This window comes from Lactuca serriola, chromosome 7 (genome assembly GCF_051521515.1).
Source record: "Lactuca serriola cultivar US96UC23 chromosome 7, Lser_US96UC23_V15, whole genome shotgun sequence".
NCBI lineage: Eukaryota > Viridiplantae > Streptophyta > Magnoliopsida > Asterales > Asteraceae > Lactuca > Lactuca serriola.
Window position 1 is genome coordinate 108,384,779 of NC_136414.1, and position 23,456 is coordinate 108,408,234.

General features: G+C 38.0%; 1 pseudogene; it reads right to left on the bottom strand.

Moving 5' to 3' along the window:
• Positions 1–737: 737 nt before the first annotated feature.
• LOC145064288 (putative mitochondrial protein AtMg00820 pseudogene) lies at positions 738–1,055 on the bottom strand (annotated as a pseudogene).
• Positions 1,056–23,456: the final 22,401 nt, after the last annotated feature.

The window sequence follows — 23,456 nt, forward strand, 5'->3', positions numbered from 1 at the left end:
TCTATCAAGTTGAAGACCACCATAGTTTGAATTTGAATAGGATTGAAGTATGAAGCTCTCATTTGCTGGGTACCAAATTTCGAGACTCTTTGTACCTTTGAGGTATCAGAATTTTTTTTTCACAACCAAGAGATGAGACATATTTGGGTTGACTTGAAATATGGCACATAAACATGTGGAAAACATGATATCCAGACGACTTGCTATGAGATAGAGCAGGGATCCAATCATTCTACAATACTTCTTTTCATCAACTGAAACACCGGAAGGGTCGACAAAGATCTTGTGTCCGAAGCCCATTGGTACCTTGGCTGAGGCACAAGTGTCCATTGATTATTTCTTGAGGAGTTCCGAAATATACTTCTCTTAGTGAATGAAGATTCATTTGTTAGTTTGTTTGACTTGGAGGCCAAGAAAGAAGCTTAACTCCCGATTGATGCTCATTTGGAATCGATTGATCATTAGTTTAGCAAAGTCAGCAACCATAGATGAATCTGTAGATCCAAAATGACGTCATCCACATAAATTTGTACCTGCATGAGATGCTTTCCATTTGATCCGCGGAACAAGGTAGAATCTAGAATTCCTCTTTCGAAACCAGAGCGCTTGAGAAAATCAGTGAGGGTCTTGTACCATGCCCGAGAAGCCTGCTTGAGTCCGTAGACTGCCTTCTGAAGTTTGTAATAGTAGTTCGGAAAGGAGAGATTAACAAAACCGGGGGGTTGTTGAAGGTATACTTAAATGTCAAGTTCACTATTATGAAAAGCACTCTTAACATCCATTTGGTAAAATTTGAAGCCTTTGTGAGAAACATAAGCAAGAAAAATTCTAATGGCTTCAATATGTGCAACAGGAGAAAATGTCTCATCGTAGTTGAGCCCTTCAATCTGTGTAAATCCTTTTGCCACCAATCTTGCTTTATTTCGAATGATAACTCCTACATCATCTAGCTTGTTGCAAAATACCCATCTCATACGAACAATGGGATGATTCGGAGGAGGAGGCACGAGAGTCCAAACTTCATTTCGGTCAAATTCTGCCAGTTCTTCTTGCATGGATGTAATCCAGTCAGCATGCTCTAATGCTTCCTTGATGGATTTAGGTTCAACCATGGATATGAATGCTGAGAAATGACATTCATTTTGGATACCTGTAGCAGAACGAGTCTGTACACCAGCATTGGGGTTTCCGATTACTTGGTTCGGAGGATGATCCTTTGTCCAGACGTGTAACGTTGGGAGTTCTTGTGCGGCCGTCGATCTAATATCAACAGTGGAATTGATTTGCTCCCCCTCAATGGCTTGAATGTGAGGATGATGCTCCCCCTGAACTTCTGAACCAGAGAGATTGACATCATCATCAGAAGGGAACTCAAATAAATTTTCATTTCCATGAATGTTGAGAGGACTGGAGTCATCGAAATCAGCAGCTACGTCTTGGAAGCCATCCACATTTGATTCAAAAGAGGGATGAGAATTCTCCCCCTCAACCTGAGAAGGTTGAAATGGTTCGGAATCAAATAGAGGGAGGCTTGGGATCGTACCGGAGACATTTTGAGAGATAGAGGTTTCCAAAGGAAAGATTGGATTGGGAGTTGGCCTTGTTCGAGATTCCAAGTCAAGGGTGGTTTCGGAAGTACCAAAGAGAGTTCAAATTCAACTTCAAGAATTGTTTGGGAGTTCGGACATCCTGGAGGAGGAGCATCGGACTCCATAATGTGAGTTGTAATATGGGTTGGGCCAGAATTCCGAACGAAGTTGTCATCAAAAGTAACATCAAAGCTTTCTTCCAGAACACGAGTTCTCCAGTTAAGAACTCTATAAGCTTTTGATTTTGAGGAGTACCCAAGGAAGATGGCTTCTTCAGCTTTAGGTTGGAACTTGGTAAGCTGATCACGGTTGTTCTTGATGACGCATCTGTATCCGAAAGCTTGTAAAAACGAGATTGTTGGCTTTCGACCATTCAGTGCTTCGTATGGTATCATGTTGAGGTGTCGATTGATGATACTCCAATTTTGAGTGAAGCAGGCAGTAGATACGGCTTCAGACCAAAAGGTAGAGTGGTAGATTTGCAAAGTTCAACATGGATCGAGGAGCTTCAACGAGAGTTTTATTGCGTCTTTCGACTAAACCGTTTTGTTGTGGAGTATAAGGAGCTGCGAAGTTGTGGTTGATTCCTTTCTCAGTGAGAAATTTATCAATGGTGGAATTAGTGAATTCCGAACCATTGTCACTTCGGATTCTCCTAACTGGGAGTTTGATAAGAATTTCTATTCCTTTGATAAAATTGATGAGCTCTGAGGCTGTTTCGGATTTCAGCCTTAGGAAGATGACCTAAGTGAACCTTGTAAAATCATCAACAATCACAAGAATGTATTTCTTAAGATGAAAACTTTCTACAATGGATGGTCCACAAAGATCAATGTGTAGAAGTTTTAATGGTTCTGAAATGGATTGTTCGATGATAACAGGATGACCCTTCTTCGATTGCTTACCACACTCGCAAGCAGCACACAAATGATCATTTTCGAATTTGAGAAGAGGTAAACCTATCACCATTTCACCGGATACGAGATCATTCATGTAACGAAAGTTTAGATGAGCGAGCCTTTGGTGCCATAACCAATTGAAGTCAGGAACAACTTTGGTGAGAAGGCAGAGTTGCGGTTTGCCAATAATCATGTTGATGTCAAGCCGGTACATGTTCTTGTTGTGAAGTGACTTGATTAAGCACTCTTTCTGGTCTTCAATCATTACATAATTGTACTTTTTGCAAAATTCCACACGTTTATTTGAGTCAGTGAGGTGAGCAACACTTATCAAATTATGTTTCAGATAAGCTACATAAGCCACATTTGAGATAGAGAAGTTTCCATTGGTGAGAATTCCACAACCACGAATTGGGAAGTTGGAGTTGTTGCCATATGTCACATAACCAACATTTGGAGAAAGCTTTAAATCTCGCAGAAAGTTTTTCTGCCCCGTCATGCGCATGGAGCAAGCACTATCAATATACCTTATTGTTTCTTGCTCCAAAGCTGAAAGTGCCTGCAAAATTAGTGAGTAATGGAGTTTTTAGGCTCCGAATTACACCTTGGGACGTAGGCATAGTCTTTGGACTTTGATTGTGACTTAGGAACAACTTTGTGTTTCTAGGTGGTATTTTTCGAATTCTTTGGAAACAGACAAAAGGCTAATGTAATTTCATCTATCCATTAGTCATATTCAATGACTTGGGGGTTCCGAACAATCTTCATTGGACCTTTGACTTCCGGAGTGTTGGAAACAGTTGTATCCTCCAGAATTGTTGTTTCATCAATAAGAGATTTGACTTTCCATACAAGATTTTTCTTTGAAGATTTTGAAAATTTTGTTTTCTTTGTATTTGTGGATTTGTTTGATGATACACTGGTTTTTGAAGGATTGGGTTTAAAAATTGTGCCATCAGATTTAGTAATAAAAACAGATGAAATAGTCTGAGGAGAAGTGTTTTGGACGGTCATGGCATTCACACGAGATTTAGGCTGAGTAGAACTAACTACGTTCTTGGGTTCTACACGACTGAGAGATTCAGAAGGTCTTTTTAGGATCTTAGTGGGAGCAAAGGGGATTTGACTATGGGTTGATGCATGAGAATTCCGAGATACACTCGGTTTGGAGTTTTCAATGAACCTGGAATTTTGTCTGGTCTTAACCTCCTTTTTGTGTGCATTTCGAGCTTCTACTTTGGGATCTATAATATCCTTTCTATTTAACATTGTTTTACTCTTAGGTTGAGACGAGGATTTTGAAGTTTGTCCTACGGATGTATTACTAAACTTAGGAGTAATGGGAACCAATTTCGTTTTAGAGGAGACACAGTTTGATTTTTCAACTTTATCATCTAAGGATTCCAATACAAACTCAGAGGTATCAGTTTCAGTTGTTACCGGAATGATTTCTTCAACCACACAGTTGTTCGTATGATTACCCCTAGAAACATAATCTACACAATTTGAAAGACTGTGATGAAATTCCGTGGTCTGATTAAGGTCCAGTTTTATCAGAGGCGGAAGAGGCATGAAATCAGGACACTTGACAACAATTAGTTAGAACTCAGGAATTAGGGACTCAAAATGGTCTGTGGTCTCAAGAAGTGGTGACAAGGGAGAGACAGGGGTGTCCGAATGTTTGATGTTTGGAACCTCTCCCATTAATGTCAAATTTCCAATTCCTTCAAGGGACTAACGATTGGTTTCGGAAACTCACTTCTGAGACCTGGTGCTTTATGATGAAAATTATGATTCATCTGAATGTCCGCTTCAAGTATGTCTATGGAATTATGCAAAGCATCTGTCTTAGCATCGAGAAGGTTGTTATCAGAAATCAAAACATTTCGTTTAGAATATGGGATTTCACATTTGTCTTTTAAAATGATACATTCATCGTTTGACATTACAAGTTCACGCTCTAATGACTCGATTTTCAAGTTTTTATCCTCGAAACATAACCTAAGACAATTTAATTCACACTCCTTATCACTCGCGTCTATGGCAGACTCATAGGCTTTATAGGTGGTATTCATATCTGTTTGAACATGGGTTAGATAGGTTTATAGAGAGACAAGTCAAAATTATTATCAGAGATCATTAATCTTACCTGCTGAACGATGCTTCGACCAGGTGGATCGTTGGTGGCCATGTAGCAATAGTGAGGTTCAGAAACATCATCTTCATCTTCTGACCCAAATGACTAATACCCTTCATCACATTCAACAGTTTGTATTGCCATTAGACACATATTCCTTCCAGTTACCATGTCATCATCATCCCCGGATGACCAATATCCTTCAACATCTCTTGAAACTGTTTTTAAAAAGGCTTTTTTCGCTTTCAGCCATCTCTTGAGCTTTTCGGACGTAGTAGGCAGAATCCTTGATTTTTGGTTTCTGCGGAGCATTAGCCAGGCAATCTTTAGCAAAATGGTTTGCATGTTCACAATTATTATACACAATTTTTGGTTTGTCCAATTTGGAACTCTGAGAAGGTTCTGGAGTAAAGTTTGGCTTAGAGAGGTTTAGTTTGTATGCGGGAGGATTTTTCGAAGATGGTTTAGGTCCCGAAGTTGAGTATGGTTGAGGATTTTTGTGGTGAGGAGCATGGAATCGGTTTTGATATGGTTTGTAAGAGGGATTGAAATGACGTTTTTATTTCATTGAGAGTAAAGAAAACTCCGGTTGGAAACAGAGTTCAGAGTCCATGGCTTCGGAATCATCAACATGATAGATTTGTGTGGGTAAGATGGGTATGGATGATTGAATAGATGGAACAATGGGTTGAAAAGGATCCGAAGTAGACAAGTTTGGAATGGCTGGTTCGAAAGAGCTGACAAGGGCAAGAGGACCTCCAGAGTGTTCCCTTATGGTTTGAGCAACATTAGACTCGTGTGCTTGAAGTTCATCAAAAAGTTGCTAGAGCTTCAACTTTTTCAAGGAACCATTGCTTTGGAGACAAGATTTCACATTTCCCCATCCTTTGCTGAGACTGTTTATGAATTTGAGATTGTACTCCAATGGAGTTCGGACAATCCCATGAGCAGTCATGTTGTTGACCACGATTCGGTAATGGTTGGAGGCTGAGGCCACTAATTCACTAGGAGTTATAGTGAAGGTATCGAAGTCATTGACAACTGATGTGAGGGGCTTGTCTTTCATATTTTTCGAATCTTCAATCAGGTCCTGAAGAGTATCCCAAATCTCTTTGGCTGATTTTGCATAATTTGATGTAATCGAAGAGTGAGGGAGGAACAACAAAGACCATTTATGAGAAAGCCACTTGATCAGCATGCAACTTCTCAATATCATCTGCAGTTAGAGGAGTTGGACGAGTTTTATCTTGACCCATAAGCTGAGCAGCAACATCTCTCACAACTATTCTCACAGGAACATGAGGACCTTTTTTGACGGATCTCCAGATTTCTTCACCTTTATCTTTGGCTAGTAAAAATCTTTTCGTTCTAACTTTCTAGTGATCATATTCTTCCACAACTAGTAATGGGGCACGTGTAGGGCCACCCATACTATTTGTGATTTGCATTGAAATCATTTGCTGAGGATTAGAAGTAGCCATTGAAGTTAAGATATCTTCAAGCTAAAGTGGTATATAGAAGAACTTTTATCCTTATCACAGAAATGGTTGAAACACCAAGGTAATTTCAAACCAACTATAAACTGATCTTATGGATGCAAAGGAAAACCACTCAAGCTCTGATACCAATTGAGAGAACAAAATAGATCTGATGCGCAGGGACAAGGTTTAAGAACTCAAACCTTGAGTGAATGCTTATGATCAATGTCTGCTTGCTAACAAATGTTCAAGTCAAGCCTCGAAAGACCAATCAAGTCTTAGATAATGTATTCAACAAATGATCAAGTCATAAATGAAGTATGAGAATAAATGATCAAGGTAAAGTTAATAAATGAAGAACAAGAAGAATGTTTGAAAGAAGTTTGAAATAACTTAGTAAATGCCAAAACTTGAGTGAATGATCCTATATTGACTTTGCATTGAAAGCTCCTATAAATAGGAGTGAAGGTTACATCAAATTAACTAGAAAACATACATAGGACTGGAAAATAGAAATGTTTCTAACATTCTGATTGTCTAATATTACAAAAGACTATGTCCTATGAAACGTTACATCAATACAAAGACAAACCTAATAAATGCACAAAGACAAAATATCGCGACTCCGGATCAGCATCCATTCCGGACATGAGAGTCACTCCGGAATGCCTTCAGTTTCTCATCTTCTTCTCTTCTGGTCCGGACATATTTCGGACCACTTCACAATTGACTCCGAACCATTTATTTCGGAACACAAGTACTTCGTAATTCAGATTTAGGATTGCTAGAGGTTCACTTTCAGGTTCCAACAGAGCTTGCATCGAAACCGGTTACCTGCAATGATTCAGTCAGAATCTCGAGTGGGAGCACGACTTCCGTTCCATATGTCAGGTTGAAGGGCGTCTCTCCCATCCCTGACCTCACGGTAGTACGGTACAACCACAATATTGTTGACAGTTCTTCCGTCTAGACCCCTTTTGTTTTCATCAGGCGTTTCTTAAGCCCGTTCACGATGGTCCTATTTGATACTTTGGTCTGGCCATTCACCTAGGGGTATGCGACTGAGGTAAAGCGACGATGGATCCACTTCTTCTCGCACCATTCTTTGAATGGACATCATGTTGGATTAGGTGTGTAAGCCCATAACTATAATTGGTATGTACTAGACCCGACAGTAGCATGGTCCATTTCGGGTTGCATTCACCAGGGCAATTTGATAGGATGGATATTTGAGAAAGAGTTTATTTGTGATTTATTAATGTATTATAAGTATAATATATTAAATTGAGAATATTGTAGAATATTGTGTTGGATCCTAGCCTTAATATTTCATTTTGCGTGTTATATTAAGGACTTAAATCAACTAACTTGAATTTCTCCCTTGTAGATGTCTAGTTCAGACAACTATGGTCTTCCCGAATCTTTTGGAAAAAGCTTTCCACATGAAGATGATATTCTTCAATATCATACTTCACTTCCTCCACCTCCTCCAATTATTCTCCCTGACCCAGATGTTCATCGACTTGAAAAGTTCAAGATCACACAAGCCCTATTGGCTAGAAAAGACCAAGATGGAAGGTATGTGTATGCACATGTCTTGGATATGAAGTCACACATTGATAGGATGGGAATGTTGGGTGTCGTTTTCCCAACGAAGTTGGTTGTTGACTAGGTTCTCTAGTCACTTCCCGAGTCGTATAGTCAGTTTGATAAAGACTACTATATGACAGATCACGACATGAACCTTATTGATCTTACCTATTTGCTAATTGCTGCTGAATCAACAATGATTTGGTACACTGGTCAAGCAAATATAATTGGAATATCTACTTCCCAAGCTGTCATGGACATAGGCAATGACATAGATAGTCTAGAAACGATCCCTTCTCCTATGGGAAGGGAGTTGACTATGGTCAAAAGATTTTACCATAAGAGAAAGCCAGTTCTGAGATAGTTCCATGTGCAAATGTCAAAGAGTCTACTTGTTTCTATTGCCATTTGAAGGGACATCGGAAGCGAAGCTGCCCCGACTACCTTGAAAGATCTAATAGAGGGTAAAATCAAATTGTATGATTCTACTTTAGGTAAGTTCACTACCTAACTGTATTAAGTTCCTATATGTAGATTCTTAATACATGATGTGTTAAGATTACATTTTGATGTTTTATAAAATCAAAGGAAGCTTAAAGGAAGAGTAAGCCGAGTCTGATTGCGAAGTGATGGATTTTGATTGCATGGTTCGATGATCGGATTTTTGAGCTGCTACTTAAGGGTTATGAGAGACTTCTTAGAAATCTGTAGTAACATAGTTTTCATTTGTAATTGCATTGTAAGGACAAGTTTTTCCGCAATTTAATAAATAAAGAAAAATTTGATTTTATCTTATTTTATATTTCCTTACAATGGCATTTGTGAAAATTGATGTTTGTATGTTTCTTAGCAAATGGAATTGATTCTTTCATTTGTGGTAGTGTCTATATTTACCAAAGAAGGAAAGATTCTCATCACCAAAGTTTCGATTGGACTGAAACTTGGAATCATGCAACTTGTATTGTATGATGAATGAGAACCTTCGTCTTTGGGATATTAAGACCATGTATATGTGAGTCAAGTGAAGGACTAGGGGATCTAGTACACTTTGTTGTGCACTGGTCAATTCCACCACAAAGAACGATAAGGGTATTCATCATGACTTACTAAAGTTTAGTAAGTATGGTTATGCTTACAACACTAGGTGTAATTCTGAATCTGTGAAAAAGTTTCAATGTATAGCAGGACGAATAAGAAGAATCAATTAGGCAGAAAGATAAAAATTTCTCCAATCTGAAAGGAAAGGAGAGTACTTTAGTATCGTGTTTTATGATCATCTTAATGATCATGAAACCATATCACAATTGATCCTCTAAGGACACCTTATTGCATTTGTTGAATCAAAAAAGTGACCCTCTTAAACTTCAGCTACCACAGCCTCCAAGCCACCGCAGTCAAGCAAGCTTCATCAGCAATCATCAACCAAAGTCTTTAGTACCGCATTCTCTATCTAGTTTAAATTTGTCTTTTCTGTGAAACACTCTATTGTCCAGTATGCCTTGCATGGCTACTCTTAAACTTGTAAATCTGTTATTTTTATGAGACTCTATAAATAGAGCTCGTCCTCATGTATTAATAGAGTATCGCATCCAATTCTAATACATATCTCAAAGTTCTCTTTCTATCTTACTTATCCAATCTTCTTACTCTCTTAATCAATCACAATCTCTCCTCGGAGCAAGTCCTCTGTGACTTGATCACTAAGTTTGATCTCACTTATTAACTTGGTTTGAATGCACTCCTCGTTATGAATCAACTTATGTGTATACTTGATATAACAATTGTTTTCATTTACATTTCTTTACTTTTCCGCAACTAACTCTCTAACTTCTAACTCTTAATATTATTGTTGAGCTTTTAGATCCTTTGAGATTAACTATTCTGCTATATACTTGTTCTAACGTTTGTTCAAGTGTGTCTCAAAGTTTTTTTCTCAACAATGGGTATCAGAGCCATAGTGGTTGCTTTTTGAAAATCGGAACTCTGATTTTTCGAAGAGCCTTCTATACCACTAAAGCTCATTTCTAAAAACAAAAAAAAAAAACAAAAAAAAACTTCAACATGGCACAATCGTTATCTCTGAATGTTTCCAACAGTGTTGGTGGTTCTAATCGAGCCCCAATACTGGTTGCGAATGAATATCATCACTGGTCACAAAGGATGGAAAGATATCTCAGAAGTCTTGGTCGAGATATATGGCGATCTATAGAAGAAGGACCACATGTACCAGTCCTTACACCAGTCCAAACTGACGGAGCCACAGCAAGGCTAGGAGGAGGTTAACCAGCTTTGAACCGTCCCACCAAGGATGATCTCGATAAGATGGAAAATGATGCTATTGCCTTTTATGAAATCTCTTGTGGAGTTGCTCCTAACAACTTTGACATTATCATAAATTGCAAATCAGCAAAAGAGATCTGGGATGTTCTCAAAAATTTGTACGAAGGCTCAGAGCAAGCTCAAGCCAAGAAGCTCACAACTGCACTCAATGAGTTCAACAACTTCAAAGCTCACACCGGTGAAAGTTTGGAAGACTCCTTTAAAAGATTCAACTTGATTGTCACGAAACTATCCAATGCAGGCACCGTCCGCAGCAATCATGAATCAAATCTACAGTTCCTTAATGGCTTGGGAAGACATTGGACAACAGCCAAAATGATCGTTCAAGGAGATAGGAAGATTCACTCGTTGTCCCTCTATAAGCTCTATGGAGAATTGCAAGCTCAAGAGTCCACTGTACTTAAGGACTTTCAGACTTCGGGGGTCCACTTGCTCTTGTAGCATAATCACCTCACACTCAAACATATCCCACCTCGTATGACTCACCACCACATTCATATGAAGCAGACTCAAAATATGACGATGAAGAAGAGTTTCAAAATGCCATCACCCTTATCAGTCAAAAATTCAATCGCTTACCATCTTCATTTCATAAAAATGAACAATACAATCGAACACCTTTCAACTGCAACTTTCAATACAATCACTTTCATTCCACCAAGAATCCTCTTCCTCCACCGCATCCTCAGCAAACACAGTCTAAAGACGCACCACCCCAGTCTCAATCAACTGACTCCGGTACTTCTTTAGAAGACAAAAGTGATATTGTTATATGTCACAAATGCAACAAAGAGAACCATTTTGCTATGGACTACAAGGAAAACATAGTGAAAGACAGATCTTTCTATCTCAAAATGGCTCAAGAACTGGAGGACAAAGAAAAGGGAAAAGCTTATGTTGCTCAAGTGAAAAGGAATCATCAAGTGTGGTCATCCGGAGATGAAGATGAAGACAATCACAGTAAAGGAAAAGGCAAGATCTGTATGGTAGCAACTGCTGATGAAGACGGCTCAACCAAACTAAAGAAGAACCATTGCTATATGGTGAAAGATGGAACTCTAAGTATTGTGGAACAGGTAAAACTTATGATTGAAACTTTAAATTATAGCATGCATGATTGTCAACCTTTCATAGACACACTCAATGACACATGTGTTGTCGTCCTTACAGACTACCATAAAACCTTAGATGAGAAGAACATCGCATCGCAGGAGATGTTCCACATTAGAGGTTGTTTGGATAATAAAAGACTTAAAATGGAAATGTCAGAAAAAGACTTGATGCTAGAAAAAGATGCTAGAATGTTAAGTGAAATATAACTAGAGATAGCTTTGAATCAGAGAGGTTTAGCACAGAGTGAAATTGTACTCTTAAATCTTGTAATTGAAAAGCTTTTTAATGAAAGTGAAGCCATTTAGAATCTAGTTAATAATGGAAATGTTGATAACACTTTCAATTGAGATTGGTCCAATGGGTACCCAACCGTAACGGACTCCTCACCTCGGTTCACCCCGGAACGTTCCTATGTCCCTCCAGACCACAATTTTTTTTGTTTCCGGTCAATGACAAAATGTTTCCTAAGGATATCCAAGTTCATTTTGGTAAAATCCATGATTTGAGTAATAACTGTGTTATCGAGGAAATTGTCCCTGAATTTTCTAATCATGTTGATAACATAATTCATTCCAATTCTCAGACATCATCCGTAGTTGATGAGGAAATTGTTGTAGAACGTCCTGAAGTCACATTGGACTTCACATCTCTTCAGACTGACTGCAGTACTCCTAACCGCTGTCATGAACTGCAATCTGTCCCACTACCTAATATCAAATGTCCCACTAATGTGTCCACCAAGACTTACTCTGCGGTTGCTCAAAGCACTACACCGCAGACCATAGTCAAAAGTTCTGGGACTATTAAACCAATTAATCATGAATTACCAATCGAAAATTTTGAATTTGGTCAATGTTCTCAAAGTCGTGACTTTTCCAGTTCGGATGAATCAAGTCCTTGTTTTTCAAAATCTCCAAATGACTTAAGGAAACCGCAACTAAATGTTACTGACTGCAGTTCTCCTAAAACCGAAGCAAAAAGAGTTTTTAAAGAAGAATTTCGTTCCCGCAGCAAGCAATGGGAAATTCATTCAAAACAAAAGAAATTTGTTAAATGTCCCAAGTCAAAGAGTCCAGAAAAACTTGTTTTCTCAAATTATCATTTCAAATCAATCGTTTCCAAGAAAACAAAAAGGAAGGAGTTCACTGTTTCTAACACTGCTCAGAAATCGTCTGAGACAAAGGATAAGCCATTTCGATCAAATGGTTTTCAAGTCTATTCATTAGACAATCCAAAATGGAAAGGTATTCTACCTATCCCAACCCTTCCAAAATCATTTTCAAAAACTCAAAATGGAAAGGAATTTTGCCAACTCCGGCACTCAAAAGGTCACCTCAAGAGATTAAGAAATCACTTCACAAAAGGCTTGCACGTGCCTACACACCTGCAAGACCTGGAAAGAACATCTTTTCAAAACGCACAAACAAAAAAAGTCAAATCTTACAATCCTCGGACTGGACAAAAGCATACGTTTTCCTCAAAACCGCAGACCAAGCCAAGTGTCAGGGTAAATGATAAAAAGTTCACGTGTCAATGTCAGTGTCAAAAGATTTTCTCTCTTGACAAATCTCATCGTTCTCAAAAAACTCGTAACTATTCTCAATTTCACAAAACTCCAAAAAATCTCAAACACCCAGGACTAGGCTTGAAAGTTGACTTGAAACCTGTCCCTAATATCTCACATCATGCATCGATTAAAACATCACATGTTACTCCGAGCTCCAAACTCGCTTGGGTGCCCAAATTAACCTCTTAACTTCTGTAGACTTTGTGCAAGGAGGATCAAGAAGAAGAATGGTTGATCGACAGTGCCTGCTCCTTGCAGATGACCGGAAGGTTAGAATACCTTCGGGATTTCAGGCCTATATGTAATGGTGGAAATGTTACATTCAGCAACAATGCGAATGGAATCATCCGCGGTTATGGTGTACTCACTATGGGGAACTTCTCAATTCAGAAGGTTCCTTATGTAGAAAGCCTTAAACACAATCTCATCAGTGTTGGCCAACTATGTAAGGCAGGCGATCGAGTTGAGTTTGATGATCGATTCTGTTACGTTATGAAAAGTGATAGAAGCACCTGTTTGATCAAGTCCCGATCCGAAGGCACCATGTATCCTCTGGATGTCTTTCTCATAATTGGAAAACAGCAGCTGTGCTTTCTCTGCAAAGCTATATCCGAAGTTAGCTGGTTATGGCAGCGCAAGCTCGCTAATCTCAACTTCAAGTATATCAACACCTTGGTTACTGGAGAGCTGGTAAGAGGATTACCCATTCTCAAGTTCAGCAATGACACTCTATGTCTCGCTTGTAAATGTGGTAAGCAGTCCAAGGAAAGTCACCCCATGGTGATTGACTCTTCAATATCTGAAGCACTTGAACTTCTACACATTAATCTCTGCGGTCCATCAACCGTAGCCAGTCTCCATCATAAAAAGTACATACTGGTTATAGTTGATGACTTCACTCGCTTCACTTGGGTATTCTTCCTCATACTCAAATCCGAAACACCGTAAATTCTCATAAACTTCATCAAAGAAATAGAACACTAGATCAAGCTTCCTGTTAGACGCATCCGCAGTGATAATGGCACTGAATTCACTAATCATCCTCTCAACAACTTCTTGGTGTCAAAAGGTATCTCTCATAACTTTTCAGCTCCTTATACACCTCAAAAAATGGTGTAGTGGAGCGAACGAAGCATACTCTTGTCGAAGCAGTCAGATCCATGCTCAACTTCGCGCATCTTCCTCTTTACTTTTGGGCTGAAGCTGTAGCAACAGCCTGCTTCGTTTAGAACCGAAGTATTATGTGCAAACGGCTCAACAAGACACCATATGAGGGCCTCAACAACCGTAAACCAAATGTTCATTTCTTTCATATCTTTAGTTGTAGATTTTTTGTGATCAACAACATAGATCGTCTCAACAAATTTGCACCGAAGTCTGATGAAGGCATCTTTCTTGGTTACTCCACGAATAAGGTTGGTTATCGGCTTCTCATCAGACGTACGAGGCTAATCGTTGAAAGTTTCGATGTGAAGTTCGACGACTCTTACATCTGCAACACCCCTCCATCTACTGAAACCACTGCCATCATGGAAAGTGACATTCCTGCTTCCTCAGGTCCTCTAAACCTGGTTGAAGTCAATTATGATGATCTTTTCGACCCTGTTGAAACTACAAAACTATCTGAAGTTCTTGTGTCACCAACTACTCAACAACAACACGCTGATGTTTCTGGTCCGTCTCTATCCGAAGTAGCATCTCTCAATACTTTCACCTCTCTGGTTGAGGTGGAAAGCTCTACTCCGGATCAAACAACAACCATCGAGGTTCCAGTATTTGATGATGCTCAAGCTCCTCTCCTCAGAAGATCACTACCATCAAACGTATCTTTGGATTTGGATGATGAAATCATAGAGACCATTGACACTTGAACCAATTCAAGAATCATTTCTCTCCTATGAGCAGTCTAGGGGGAACCTTCTCAGGTTCCAGAGGAACTCCCATCAGCAATCCAGGGGGAACCTCTCCAAGCTGCTCAAGAAAATTTCATTCTCGCTCCAACAAACCAAGATAACTCTACAGGATGTTCTCAAATCCAGGGGAAACTGCCATCCCCATCCGAAGAAACCTCTAATTTTTAAGACATTCCTTCTATCGCAGCCGCTGACCATCTGATGCCTTGTCTACATGTATGGACGAAGGACCACCCACCAGGTCAAATCATTGGCAATCCATCTGCATGTATCCAGACTGGATCTGCCAAAGACTTATTTTACCATTGTCACTACGCAGAATTCATGTCCGCAGTCGAGCCACGATCGATCAAATAAGCATTATTGGAACCCTATTGGATTTCTGCAATGCAAGAAGAACTGGAAGAATTCGAAAGAAACAAAGTGCGGCAACTTGTTCCCATACCGCAAGGCCATACTATTGTTGGAACAAGATGGGTGTTTAAGAACAAGTTAGATGAATCTGGTGCGGTTAACAGAAATAAGGCAAGACTAGTTGCAAAAGGGTATAGTCAACTGGAAGGTGTTGACTACGAAGAAACATATGCTCCGGTGGCAAGAATGGAAGCAATTCAATCTTTTTAGCATATTGTAACATCCCAAAAATACGAGCCAAAAATTTCGTTTATAAAACATGTACTTAGCAAAACATTTAGGAATAAATCATTCAACGATCATATCATTTCACAAAAGATGTTGCATGTCGGAAAAACATCGTCATAAACATAAAAGTGTCAGAGTACAATTCCCCAAGAAGATATCATAATGCGGAATACAAAGCATGTGTGTGATGTACCGCTACCGCGCCAGCTCCTTCCCCTTCGAAGAAGAGGTACCTGAAACCAAAACTGAAAACTGTAAGCACGAAGCTTAGTGAGTTCCCCCAACATACCACATACCATACAATCACATAACATACATATATTGTCAGGCATATCTGGGTGCCCGACCTACCCCTTCGGTCCTCTCGACCGGATACTGTCTAGTATATTTGGGAGCTGGCCTCCCCTTCGGTCCTCTCGACTGGATACTGAACAGTATAACTGGGAGCTTGCCTCCCCTTCGGTCCTCTCGACTGGATACTGACTAGCATATCTGGGTGCTGGTCTCCCCTTCGGTCCTCTCGACCGGATACTGGGGACTATTTATGTTAGGTTTTAAGCATTCTAACACTCCTATGGTGTAGATGCGACCCTATAAACCTTGGATCTATGTTTTCTCTATTATACATGCAAATAAAAACTTTTCAAGGCTTAAATCCTAACTAGCATATTATGAAGCAACTAAACTACAAAGACTAGTTAGATGACATACCTTTTGGTGTAGCTTGATGTCTTCAAGCTTTAAGAGCTTAGCCCCAATAGTGTGGAAGCCTCAAGTGGAATCACAAATCACCAAAACACCTTGGAAGACTTTAGAGAATATGGATACTTGGCTCTCTCTAGTGAAATCGGCTAGCCCTTTTGTCACACCCCGAAAACCGAAGGCGGAAACATTTCCGGGGTTGACTCCATGTTGAGTATCAAATCCAATGTACATAGTAAGTAAAGTAGAACAACCATTACATTACATATAAAAGTTTTACAATTGTTTTCAAAAGTAAAGTTGTACAGTTGTGTTACATAATATATATATATATATATATATATATATATATAAACAAAATGAAACGGGTCTTCTGAGCACTCCGACTTCGAGTAAAAAGGGTCTTCAGTACCTGTTCTAACGTTGACCTGAGAACACAAGCGGTTTGAAAATCAGTATAACGCTGGTGAGTTCATAAGTAGTTTTGTTTTGTGAAAATGTTCATGTTTCCTTTCTGTTTTCTGAAAATGTAACACACGCCAAGAAAATCCCACATTTTCTTAAAAGTAGATTGTTGTTTCACAATTACATAGTATAGTAGGTTTGTACACTGAAAACACGTTTACTCATGTGAAAAATGTATAGTTTGAATATACGGTTTGTTAAACTGTTCTGTTTGAGTTCCAATTTATCCCCAGGAAAGTCCCATACTTTCCTGATTGTGAGTTATCAATTGTAAAAGATGTAATGTTATCTGTTTTGTTACACTTTTCTAGGTATGTATATGTTCCCCAGGAAGGCCCCATGCTTTCCTGAATGTTGGTTTTTATTGTAAAGATGTATTCCATTAGACCTGGTTATGTACAAGGTTTCCCAGGAAAGTCCCATACTTTCCTGAATGTTGGTTATCAATGTAAAAGATGTATTCCGAAACCTGGTTATCTTGTGAAGTGTATAAAGTTGTTCATTATTACTATAAGTAAATCTCTGTTATCCTAATTGCGAGTTCCATAACCATACTATAGACTGAACCTGTGGCAATAAGTAGTCCACATCCTTATGACTTTCGTCACCCTTGAACCATTTCGGTTCGGCTGTAGCTAGCAGCCAGGTGTGGTGTAGTCAGCCCCGTATAGATCTATACACTCAAGCTACGCTCTCTAAATCCCAGAGATTCTGGTTACGGGTGTAGTCCGCCACTCGCGTATCTATGTGGAGTGTTCGCCGAGGACGTGTCTCCAATCATACAGGAATAACAAATTTACTAGTAATAATATGATAATCCTCCACTCGCGTATCTCTGTGGAGTGTTACTGAGGACAAGACAGTGTACAAGTTTCATGTTCATATGTTCTAATGTCATGCTTTTAAACTGATAAAATGTGGAAAACATTTGTGAAATATATAAAACATAACAGTTTATAAACCTCATTTCACAAATAAATGTTTACGTGATCTGCATGCTCGAATAGTTACCAGTTGTATCAATCAGTATTTAAAGCATATAAAATGTGAAACACACACACGAAAACAAGTTTTTGAGTACAAGAAACCCTTGTACTTTGCTTGTGTTCCCCCCTGAAAACAGTGAAAAACAGTGAAAAAGGGTAGGGGTACGAACTCACCAGACTCGGAAATGCGACGGTTTCAGATACTAGACGTTGGTTCGGAGCTTGATTACTCACGATGTCCCTATGTAAAATGAAATAATGCCCATATATATCTAATTAGATTTAAAATTACTAATTATAGGGAACATTAAACTCCAACGAGGTTAAACACCTCAAAACGAGCGTTTGGAGTGACCTGGGTGACATCTTCGGACGTGTAATGACACTAGGGACTTGGGATTTTGAGTTTACTCTCCAAGAGTAAACATATTAGGGAGTTTATAGCCATATAACACCCACATACATGAGTTCACGGCCGTGAACTCATGTGGATGTGATTTTGAGGGTTTAATGACTTGTTTGGACTTGGGGATTGTTGGAATGACTTACTAAAATGCCTTAGAATAGTTTGAATGAATTAATACCACTTAAAAGGAGTTCACGGCTTTAAACTTGGAGTTTACATCCGTAAACTCTCCTAGGGTCAAGAAAAATTGATTTGAGGCACAAGGAGTAATCACATGTGATTCTAATTAATTTTCTAAGGCTTTGTATCACTTTTGGACATCAAATAACATCAAATTAGGAGTTTACGGCCCAGACATATGTTCTCATGCCGTAAACTCTCCTATGTTCATGAATAATGAATTTTTGACACTTAAAACAATCACATGTGATTTCTAGAAATTTTTCCAAGCCTTTGGGTGAATTAGGGGCATCATTTGGCATGGTTTCATGAGTTTACGGCCAAAGGGTATGTGCCTAGGCCGTAAACTCCTATATGTGGTATTTTGATGTGTTATAAACCCCCAAACTATTTTTAGATGGATCTAGGATTTACCACAAGGCTATTGGTTGAGTTACAAGGCATTTAGACATGATTTAAGGTGTTTAATCCCCATTTTTGAGGAGTTTACGGCCCAAGAACAAGCCTTGGTCGTGAACTCTCTTATGTCCTTCAAAATTCATGTTTTAAGTGTTTCAAGTCCCAATTTGTAAGCCTTAAAGTCATATCTAAGTCCCAACAATGATTTGGAAGGGTTAATTGGCTTAAAAACCCCATTTTTAAGTGTTTACGGCCCAAGCTTGATCCTTGGCCGTAAACACATGTTCTAGGTCCTAAAACTCAATTTAAACATCAATTTGAAGGCTAAAGGGGTTAGATAACAAGTTAGGGATGTTACCTCTTTGATTTGGAGCCTTAAATCTTTGTTTTTGGACCTTTGATTATGGATGAGGAGAGAGGTTGGAGAGTGATTAAGGAAAGATGGCCAAAAGCTTCAAATGGAAGCTTTGAATCCTTTATATAGTGCTCGGGAATTGGACATGACGGAATTCTACCCGATACCGGCGTTAGGCGGGGCTTTTGGTTACACCCGACCAAGTTGCCGTAACCCGATATGGTCGATTCTAGAATTATTCCGATGACTATTATGGGGTGTTAGAATGATTTCAAATGGCATTAAGACACCCATTAAGTCATTTTAGGTTAATACAAGTTAATGACTTAATTAATTGACTTAATTAATTGAGTTACAAGAAGTGATATGAAATTTCGGGTTATTACACCTTTTTAGTGTACCCACACTAGTGCCAATTTCACCAACCAATGACATCTTTATATAGTATGGAGACTAGGGTTAAACCCATGACCTTTCATTTCATATGATCCATGGGTTAAACACTCCATGGACTATCCATGAAAGCTTAGCCCAACCTAAATGAACTTGGCCCATTCCATATATATAAGAGTCCATATTTAATTAGTTCATTTTGATCACTTAATTAATTCTAAATTAATTTTTGATCATTACTAATTAAATAATATGATTCCATATTAATATATTAGAACTTATAATATATTAATATTAATCATAAATATACTATTCTCAAAAGATTATCCATATAAATTGTGCCGGTGAAGTGCAACCCAAATGGACCATGCCGGGTCGGGTCAAGTACATACCAAATATAGTTATGGACTTAGATATTAATCCAATAGTCTCCCACTTGGATAAGTCTAATACTATTATTGAGTATGACTTCAAAACCTAACTGGCAATCGTAGCTCTTAAATCCGCTGTTGAACTATGATCTTGTCAACGAACTTGTCCATTAGATAAGGGATCATATATTCCTCCATTCTAGATATCATATGGACTGAGACATGGAATATAATCATTCTCTCTATCCATTTGTTGTTTCCCGATTTCCGATTCATGACGACTGACTGATTGAACAAATCAAATCAGTCCTGGCTTGGCCAAGCACTCACATGTGTCATCATTAAATCATCGAGGGGCCCACATATATCGCTTTTATCCCGAAGGTAAAAGGAATGGATAAACTTCGACTCATATGGCTTGTTCTACTACTTGTTGAATCATACACAAAGGCACGTTTTATAACACCGAGTTACGAAATGCGTTTTCGTGCAATCAATGTACAACCAACTCATAGTAACAACTCATATCTATAGGTTTGAAGAATATAAGATATTATCGTCCCATGATCACTCGTGATAAAATCCATGAAGTGATTCCAATGAGCGCGGGTTTAATCCAATACTAATAATTTATGAGCACTCATGAGTGTTGTAGCCCTTTGTCCAACAACTTAGACCTCTACAAGCCAACCCATGACAGTCTTGATTCATATCTACTTCCAACATATGACCGACTGTGGATGGTTTGAATAACTTAGTCATTCCAGAAGAATAACCTAGTTTATTCTGGAAGTCAAAACATGCAAAGTGAAACACAAGAATAGATGAATCAAATATGGTATCAAACCCTATGAATATAAATAAACACTTTTATTTATCACCATACTCATTACTCATTATTCATTGTTTCGGTTTTATCAACTTTATACTTGAATTTAAAACAATAGTTGTCCCATGCTCCAAGCATGTACACTATGTTTTCTAAACACTAGTCATGCCATACACAAAGTATGCATACTATGTTTGTCTATGATCTTTACTTTGTGAAATATATCAATTGAGCATAACTCCAATGATCATCTTTTCACAGTCCCAAACCCTTACTGCAAATGCAAGAATTCCAAATCCATGCCATTTACTGAAATCTGTTAGATTTTAAACTTATATGCATTGATCTTCTTGTAATGATTATGCACAAATTCACAAAGACTTGGCAACAATCATTACAGAGTATTCCAAAGGAGATCAACTCCTTGGAAACATCCTTCTTGCATTAAGTTTCCTAATCTTACAGATTGAATACTTTCTAACTTTGAAACATTTCCATATTCCATTTTGACTATCACTTCTGAACAAGAGTTTCCTCCTTACAGATTATGTCAATATGGTCCTTCCAGAATTAATACTATACTTCTAACTGTCCTTGAGCAACCAATCTTTGGTAAACCTTAGATTGTCCTCAACAATTGCTTAATCATTTTAGTCATATCCAATTCTAGACCTTTTCCCTTCTTAATGCCCCAGGCATTTGGAAAATTTTAGAAAGGATGAATATAGCACATGTAATCGATCCTATATCCGAAGCATATGGGACACGATTCATGATGTCTCATATAAAGACTAAACCACTCTTTTGCTATAATATTTCCATTTCTATTTGCCAAGTTCTCATAATTCAGATTATGAAAAGGGATGCCGTAATCATAATCGAATTTTAGAACGCAAATAATGAACCCATATATAGAATTTCCTTATGTTGAGCCATTCCAACATGAAATTCATATATATTCTTGACTAAATACGATTAAGACCTCAAGCTAAGCTTTTAGATTTGAGATGAAGTATAATATCCTCTCCCTTAATTATAGCAAAACAACTTTTTCCCAATTGAGACCTTTTGTTTTTAACATTGCTAACTTGCAACCTTTATCATAATTATCATGCTCCCAGTAACATGATGATTAATAGCATAACACTTATGCTCCCACTAGCTTTGACATATACCCAGAAATCAACTGGACTTCTAGAAATCAATACTTTATTGACTTTCTTACCAAAGTTTAGATTTCTGATACTAGATTGCCTTGATAAGACTTTATCAAAATCACACACATCTCTTAGATAGCTCACAAGTGTGTCTAAACAATTTCAGAACTATGAAAAGGGATGCCGTAATCATAGTCTAAATTGTTTAGACCTTTTGCCATTTCTCATAAGTCAATGTTAGTGTGCCGGTTAGTGACAAATCCTAACTCATATGGATTGAACTTGTGCAATCTTAACTTCTTGCTACCTGACAGCTCAAGGGCCTGCCATTGCTTCCAAGTAGTTATGAAAACAATTAAGAACATGTAGAACTCAAATGTATAGCCAACTTAATTGGAATGTGCACAGAAATGCCAACAAGATAGGTTATAAACCTCTAGTTGTGTGCTGGTGATGAAATACAGGTTTTTGTTCTTGATTACTTCTTGAAACCCTTTCAGGATCTTTTAGACTCCCACTGTCTCCTTGACCTATAAGACCTTCTTGCCAAATATTCAAGAGATAGTATGGATTCTAACCAAGACAGACACTTAACACAATTAGCCCTAGTTGGTCTTTGTTTTATCCAAAACATCACAACTTACCAATTTCAAATGTACAAGAGTAGAAAACTTTTACTCTTACATTTGACAAGTGTTTTAAAACTTCTTTAAGATATGGCACTCAAGTTAGAATCTTAGAGCATAACTCTAAGAATTGTTTTGGAATGAAGTATGAATCATCTTCTTGATTTAACCACTTCAGCAATTCATAACTCCTCTTCTTAACTATCAGAATGTACTTAGACGATGAATTGTGATAAGGTCTCAAAATCATTAAGATGATCTTAAAACGTGATACTAAAGTACTCTCCCATCTTTTCAGATTTGAGAAACTTTTGTCCTTCTGTCTAATTTGATTCTTCTTATTCATTCTGTCATACATTAAAAATTTTCCAATGCTTCAGAATTATACTTAAGCTTGTAAGTATAATCATATTTACTAAACCTTAGTAAATCATGACGAATAGTCTTATCCATCTTTTGTGGTGGACTTTGACAAATGCACAAGAAAGTGTACTTGATCCCTTAGTCCTTCTCTTGACTCACACATCCATGTGAACAAGCAGTTAGTCTTAATTTTCCAATGCTCGAAAGTTCTCATTCATCATACTATACAACTTGCATGATTCCAAGTTTCTATCCAACTGAAACTTGGGTGATGAAAATCTTTCCTTATTTGGTAAATTTAGACACTACCACAAATGAAAGAATCAAATTCATATTTCCAATATTGCTATCAATAGAATCATATAAGCAACATCTTTTCCTTTTTCTACAAATGCCATTGTATGGATATTTTAAAATAAATAAAATTAAAAACTTTTCTTTTTATTTTAAAACTTTGCGGACAAACTAATCCTTACAATGCAAATGTATATGAAAACTTGTTGTCATCTATTCCTAAGCAATCTATCATAACTCTTAAGCACATGCTCAAAATTCTGATCACCGAACCATGCCATCCATCTTCGCGATCAGAATCAACATATACTTCCTTTAAGTTTCTTTACTTTTCTTTGATTCTTAAAACATCAACATCTAACCCAACCACATCATGTAATAAGAATCTCCAAGTAGGAACTTAATAGAGTTAGACAATGGAATTTACCTGAAATAAAGTCAAACTTATTGACTTTACCATCCTTAGGTAAGTTTGGCAGCTTCATAACAAAAGCCCCTTCCTTTGGCAATAGAAATATATGGACCCTTAGCTAATAGTACATGGGACTATCTCAGACTTAGCCTTTCTCTTTACCATTTGGTCAACCAAGTTGACTATGGCCAATCCCTTTCCATTGGGAAGAGAATGCATTTCTGGATTTCCTGTGTCACTATTGTCCTTG